General features: G+C 33.2%; 1 protein-coding gene across 1 annotated transcript in view; it reads left to right on the top strand.

Annotated features, from left to right (window-relative positions):
• LOC144965249 (histone deacetylase 5-like) overlaps positions 1-7,500 on the top strand; it is a 96,766-nt gene that overhangs the window by 46,377 nt on the left and 42,889 nt on the right. The window lies entirely within an intron of this gene.

Here is a 7,500-nt window from a genome sequence, read left to right as displayed (position 1 = left end):
GTGACAATGACAGCATGATCAGGCTTTCCCCCTTGCCTTTATGGACAGGTCACTTTGAAGACATACATCCATTTGCTTATGTAGTGTTCAGTACGAATAAGGCATTGGATGTTAGAATGTAGTCCTCAGCCTCAAAGCCTGCGAAGGTGAAGTTTATAAAGTTGCCTGACGCGTTACGTGGGCAGCTGAAATTGTTGATGTCATTGTGAAAAGGAAGCTAGTCTATCCCTGGGTAATTTCCTTCAGATCTGACACACCAGCAAGCTAATCGCTGGACAGACGTGGTCAGAAGAACAAAAATAAAAATCTCAATCAAACCGGAATCGATGTTAGTCCTTTCTTTCTTGAACCGACTGTTATCTCGAGGGAGAGAGATAGAGAGAGTTAGTTAGTTAGTTAGTTAGTTAGTTAGTTAGTTAGTTAGTTAGTTAGTTAGTTGCAAAATGTATAACTATACTGTTACTAAGAATTTATAAAGATTGTGTAACCTGGGTTTGTAAAGATTGAATAACTTGAGCCTTAAAAGGCGCTTTTACCTCAATGGAAGAGTGGAAAGACGCCATTCATCATAATATATTATTTTAACTTTTTGTAATAGTCTATGCGGCAAGGGAGTCTAACCCGCTCCTCTGTCATAACTGCTCTGCTCTGAGTGCTCTCTTTCAGTTTGTTCATCCCCCTCTCCCCACACCCTCCTGTCGATTTGATGTTTATTGATATATATTTCTGGGTGGCTATAAGGTTTGGCACTTTGAACCCTATGCAAATTGGGGAAAGCTCTCCCTAAATACAATTCATTTTTTAAGAATAGATAGGTAGATAGACCAATTTTTTTGCAGTCATTTAAAATATATACAGATAGCTGGTTTTGTGGTAAGAGGACAGCTGATAGATGGATGGGTGGATGAGAGGATGGATAATGTAAATTTAACCAAGCGTAAATTGACATGATAGCCATGTTAGCTCCGTATTCTGTATCACTTTAATCTGATCTTTTCGTTTTTGCTCAAGTTTAACTCGTATGTATTTGAGAATGGCGGGCCGGGGATGGGGGGGGGGGGGGGGGTGCTTAAATGTTTTTTTAATGTCCTGGTCACGAGCGGACGCAAACGCCAGCCTTTTCTGCCACACCCCTCGTAAAAGTTTAATGTACTTGTGCATTAAAAAGTTACCTTATTTTGTTCACCAAGTCTTCCTTTTGTTTGTTTTACATTCATCAGTTATATGAGAGCCATTTGTTCAAAATGTTATGTGTTGTCTAGTAGTGTTTCAATTTGACATTTTCAAAATTTAAGTGGCCTTCTGAATTTTCAGATGACGTACAAGACAGTTACGGTTCAAATGTAATATAGTAAATAATTAGAGTTTCACCTCACTTAGAATTCTAAGACCAGTTTTACAAGGGAAAGGTTTATAAACGTTGTGAAAGATGCATGTTATGTTGAATATCCTGCTGTTATTGTGTCGAGACATTGCGTTCTGATTAAAATATACATATGGTTTTAAAATGTGATTTATCATGCTTCTTATGATAGTGTATAAAATTATCGTCGTCGTCGCCGTTATCATATATCATCAGCATCATCATCATCATCATCAGCATCATCATCCTCATCGTCGTCGTCTGCGTCGCAGTCACATCACATTATTATTGTTATTATTATTATTATTATTATTATTATTATTATTATTATTATTATTATTATATTATTATTATCATTATTATTATTATTATTATTATTATTTATTATTATTATTATTATTATTATTATTATTATTATTATTATTATTATTATTATTATTATTATTATTTTTTAATTATTATTATTATTATTATTATTATCATCATCATCATCATCATCATCATCATCATCATCATCATCATTATTATTATTATTATTATTATTATTATTATTATTATTATTATTATCATATCATCATCGTCGTCATCATTATCATCATCATTATCCATCATCATCACCATTCAGTTTGTTTTGAAATTCCGATTTTCATTAGCAGTAATGTGCTGATTCTCTCCTGTGGCCTGTGGCAAGTTTAGATCTGATTAAGTCTTTTTTATCATATACTTTTTATATTGTTTTCACCTTTTTTAGAGTTGATTTTTATTATTTTATCATTTTTAATTACAACCACAGAGAGACAGTTATATGACTTCAGATCGAGTTGTGCCTTTTCTGTGGAAAGGGATATTTTATTTTGAATATTTCTTACGTATGGAGTGATACAATGGGAGAGGCATTCTGAGCTTACCTGGTGCAGGACCATTTAAAAAATACTTTCGTAAACACTAGACTGAAAAAAATATATAACCAACTGGATACGCCTTTTCTCAAATTTATCTTTGTCTATCCTTTTAGTCCCATTTCTTCTCTTAGAGTTAGTAAGGTATCCACTCATTTTAACCAGTTAACTGCCGTGCTCTGGAAAGAAGCACTATTTTAAGAGAGAGAGAAATGGCCAATAAACTCGTCCTTTAAATATCGATCGATTTAAATGGCCCTCATCTTGGCAAAGACTCCCAAATCCGGACCTCGCGAGATAATTTAAATCGACCGATATTTGAGGGACGGGTTTTCTGGCTGAAAACCTAAATACGCGTCTTTCCATAGTGCGGCATTTACCGTGTTATAATTTAAAACGTGATGTAGTTGAAGATGCCAGCGTTATAGGTCCCTATGCTAAGTTACGCCAACATCACCAGAGTTCCTCCCGCTTTCCGATACCTGAAACAGGCAGTTGACAATTATTTGTCACCCTTCCCATAATATTGTCAGTCGCAAAATACTTTCCTAACACCAGATATAATTTAAGTTCTCGCTCCAATTATCATATTTAAGTACACACACACACACACACAGAGAGAGAGAGAGAGAGAGAGAGAGAGATGGGGGGGGGGGGGGGCATATCAGCGATTTAAGCGCCGAGATTTGGGAACCTCACTAGAATAAGAAATCGAGAAACCGATTCAACCCCCTTTCTTATAAGTATTATGAAATTCAAAGCGGAGATCGGCGTGTGTCTTGTGTAATTGTTGATTTCTTTGATCAATCGTTTCTGTATTTTTGTTTCTTCTTGTATTTTTAATTGGTTACGTTCCCCCTTGTTTAATCTTAAATTAAAATTAGAAACATTGTCTACACCCCCTTTGGAAAGAAAAATGCTATAATTAAACCAGCACATAAAAATAGCGGTATTGGTTATAGATCTATTCACCAGGCATATTATATGATACACTATGATACTTGTCATAATATTCACAATAAGTGTTGAAAGGGGCGTTTAAATAAAAGTATTCTATATTTTTCTATTCTCTCTCTCTCTCTCTCTCTCTCTCTCTCTCTCTCTCTCTCTCTCTCTCTCTCTCTCTCTCTCTCTCCCTGTGTGTGTGGGTGGGTGTGTCTCCATTTTCTTTCCTTTTTAGTGTAATCACCATTCCGTGTCAGAACTCTTATTCAATGAATTAATTTATGTTTTCACATCGAATGAATCCGGCCTTGTTAACAATGCACTTTAAATTATGACCTAATGTGAGATTTTACGGATCGCTAAGCGCGTTGGTAACAGTTGATGACGGTCACATAAGTCTTACGTACGAGTTTAAGCAGAAAACTTGATCATCCTCTCAGTTGGTACTGGGTGATGTTGGATATCAGCAACTTAACTCGCGACGTTCTATATGCTTTTGTTGGTATCTACAGTTTAGGAGTTGAGAAACAGAAACATGCCTTTCTTAAAGTTTCATAAAGGAGGTTATCTAATTTTTGCCGTTACAACTACTCATCAAAGTGTTTAATGTGTTTGATTTGTATCGTGTTATCATTGGTGTAATGTTTACTGTGTATGAGGATCGCGTTTCCCAATCGTTTCACCGTGCCACAATTAATGATGAGGCGACGAATTCAAGACTAAGAGCCTTGTACGCATTCCAACGTAGCTTCAGAGGGATACTTGTCAACGGTGAGTCTCCCACAGCAAATGCAATCGGCAAGATTGGGATTGCGATAACATATTATGTCTTGCAAAGTTTCAGGTTTGAGAGTTTTTGCCAAAATGAGGGTCTTTTAACTCTATCGATGTTTGAAGGCCAAGTTTTCTGGCCAAATATTTTAATGCGTGTATTTCCAGCGTACGTCCGTTAACTGGTTCTATAATGAAATGTTGTTCGACTCATTCAAATATGAGACCTGTATGACTCAGCCGTCGATTTCACCATTTACACAGGTATTGTTCTTTTTGGATTTCAATGAATACATTTTATCACCTCACTTAGTCCTGGAGGGCGCTTGCATAAATGACTCCCCAGTGTGCTGGAAGCGCTATCCAAAAACAATACCCTTCTGAGTGCTTTAGGAAACATGTATACTGGCCTTAAAATCACGATGCAATGGGTTTCTGCTGTTGTTTATTTGTTTGTTTGTTTGTTTGTTTTGTTTTAAAAAAAAAAGAAAGTACGGTAAAGAAAAAAAAAAGTATCTTGCAGTAAGTAGAGATTACGCACCTAGATGGCAACGTCTCTGTTGATCGGTTTTTAGTCGAGTCAACGGTATTATTGTTCGAGATAATTCTTTTTTTTTTTAATTCTGTATATGGAGCGCTCCATTGCCATTTTTTTAAGTTAACACTAAAGGAAGTACAATTTTGTTGTTATGTCGTGTTTCAGAAATAGATGAAACTGTTTATTGGAGGTCTTTCTTTAATCACACGATATAACGCCTGAGGTTTTTCGATGGACAGGGCGGGTGAGAAATGGACATTAGTACGTTAATAGGGGTCATTCGCGGTCACTTACACTCATTTCTTATTTTGTACTTTGTTTTCGTTTTTTGTTAAAATGCAACGCCTGTCCATCAATCATCTTCTTTGTCATTGCCTTGATGGTCATTTAAATTTTGTTATTTATTACAACAGTAATGCTCTCTCTCTCTCTCTCTCTCTCTCTCTCTCTCTCTCTCTCTCTCTCTCTTCCTCTTTCCCTCTCCCTCTCTCCGCCCTCTCTCCTCCCCAACTCTTTTTATCCATAATACCAGAAAATTTTTTAATATGATTAAACATTTTAAAAAATAGACCCCAACCCCCCAAAAAAACCCAACAAAAATTATTATTACTATTATTATTATTATTATTATTATTATTATTATTATTATTATTATTATTATTATTATTATTATTATTATTATTATTATTATTATTATTATTATTATTAATGTTATTATTATTATTAGTATTATTATTAGTATTATTATAATATTATTATTTGTTTATTTATTTACTTGTTTGTTTATTTGTTTATTTATTATTTTCATTGTTTTATGGGTATATAAAAATGTTACTCTTTACAAGGATGAAGTAATAAAATTTACTGATATGTTGTCAGCTGGCAAGTCTGCTCAGTAGTATTTAGACATTGTACTGATATGTTAACATTTCGCAGTAGAGACTAGACCATTGTCGATTTGTCTAATTGGTCAGGGCGTAATTGGGGTGGAATCAATCGATCAAATGCAATCAACTGTTCAGAAAGGAAGAATTCAAGGAATTAGTTTATAGGTTGACATAAAAAGAAATATCTTAGGAAAATCGAAGACCTTTTTTCAAATTTCCGATTACGATCAAGTTTGCTTTCTTTTAATGCCGTTTTGATCAGCATTGTGATTGATCTAGAGGCTTTGATTTAATTGAAGTAACGGCTTTGATGTTGTGGTTTATTGGGTGAGTGGTCCTAAATAGCCTGATGATCTTTAAACGATGCTATTATTATCGTTGATACATTGATTGGTTTAACACTCAAATCAGTCGACGATTTACTGTTTTATATTAACACTTGGGTTAATTATTTCATTTTTATGCTGATGACACTCAGCTGTATACAAAACTCAAAAATGATTCCGAGCTGTCATCAGTATCTGTTATGGAAAATTGTATTGCTAACATAAAGGATTGGATGAAACTAAACAAACTTAAATATTTGGAAATAGGTATCAACTCTCAAAACTATCTACAAATGAGATACTAGTGGGTGAAAATACTATTAAGCCTAGTTCTTGTGTGAGAAATCTCGGGGTGTATTTAGATCAAACTAAGAACGATTACTAAAAGCATGTAATCCCTATAGTATTTTAATTGTTGGAATAATTTGTTCAGAGAGATGTTATCACTATTGGCCAATGGCCTAAAAATAAACATTTGAATTTTAATTTGGTTATCCATGCAAGATCATGTAAAAAAAATCTGTCAATGTTGTAAATATCACATTAGAAACGTTGGTAGAATCCGACATTATACTGATAAATATTACAAAAATGCTTGATAATTCTTTTATTACTAGCAGATTAGATTATTGCAATGTCCTTCTTATTGGCTGTCAAAGCAGATTAATTCATCAACTACAAATAATTCAAAATTAGCGGCTAGACTTATAACATTCACGAAAAAAAAGAGTTATCTTGTGAAGTTTATGATAGAATTTAAGTTATTGTTCTATGTTTATAGATGTCTGGATGGATTGGCACCTGAATATTTTCGGAAACTGATTAAAAAAATATGAACCCACTCGAAATTTAAGATCATCTCAGTCCCACCTCAAAATCCACTTTTGGTTTTTAAAAAAAGCCTTTTCATCCATTGCTTTATGCCTATGGAACCCACTCAGTCCTCGGACAGTCCTGTGAAAATTTATCATCTTTCAGGAAATGTCTGAAGATTGGGTTGTTCCATAAGGCTTATTTTTTTATGAAATAGATGTTGCTTTGATTTCGTTTCTGTATTCATGCTTATTATGTAGTGTCGTGATTTTTTTTATTTGTTTTATTTTTTAAAAACCATTTTTATTATGTAAAGCGCCGCAGAGCACAATTAACGTGGTTGTTTAGGCGCTATATAAATTATTTATTTATTATTATTATTTGTTATTATTATTATTATTATTATTATGTATTATTATTATTATTATTATTATTATTATTATTTATTTATTTATTTATTTATTTATTTATTTATTTATTATTTATCTATTTGTTTATTTATTATTATTTTTTTATTCTTAGCTCAAAAGTAAAAGCCGATCCCTGATCCCTTAAACGGAACATCCCATGCCGTCAGTGTATAAGATATAATTCAAGCTTTGTAGTTTGTTGGTTTTTTTTTTTTTTTTTTTTTTTTTTTTTTTTTTTTTTTTTTTTTTTTTTTTTTTTGTTGCTTTTTTTATACTTGAGCTTTTTTTTTTTTTTATAGCGATGTTTCAAAATTTTAGCCATTAAATTTGTGTTCAACGGGGTCTGCTTTTAGAGCGACCTAGACTCGAAATATAAGCTTGCTTTATCAACATTCAATTAAATTTTAAAAAGTGCATTTAACGGATACGATTTTTATTATGCAAGAATAGAATTATTCAAGTGTCAACAACAGAGGTCGGAGTGCTACTTTTGTCTCCCGTCGTTTATTTTGGGGCACTCGAGTATGTTGCGTGTATGTAAATGTAGC

Source organism: Berghia stephanieae, chromosome 2, assembly GCF_034508935.2.
Source record: "Berghia stephanieae isolate SIO BIC M18660-M18661 chromosome 2, UCSD_Bste_1.3, whole genome shotgun sequence".
Classification (NCBI taxonomy): domain Eukaryota; kingdom Metazoa; phylum Mollusca; class Gastropoda; order Nudibranchia; family Aeolidiidae; genus Berghia; species Berghia stephanieae.
This window is presented reverse-complemented; position numbering and strand designations above follow the sequence as displayed.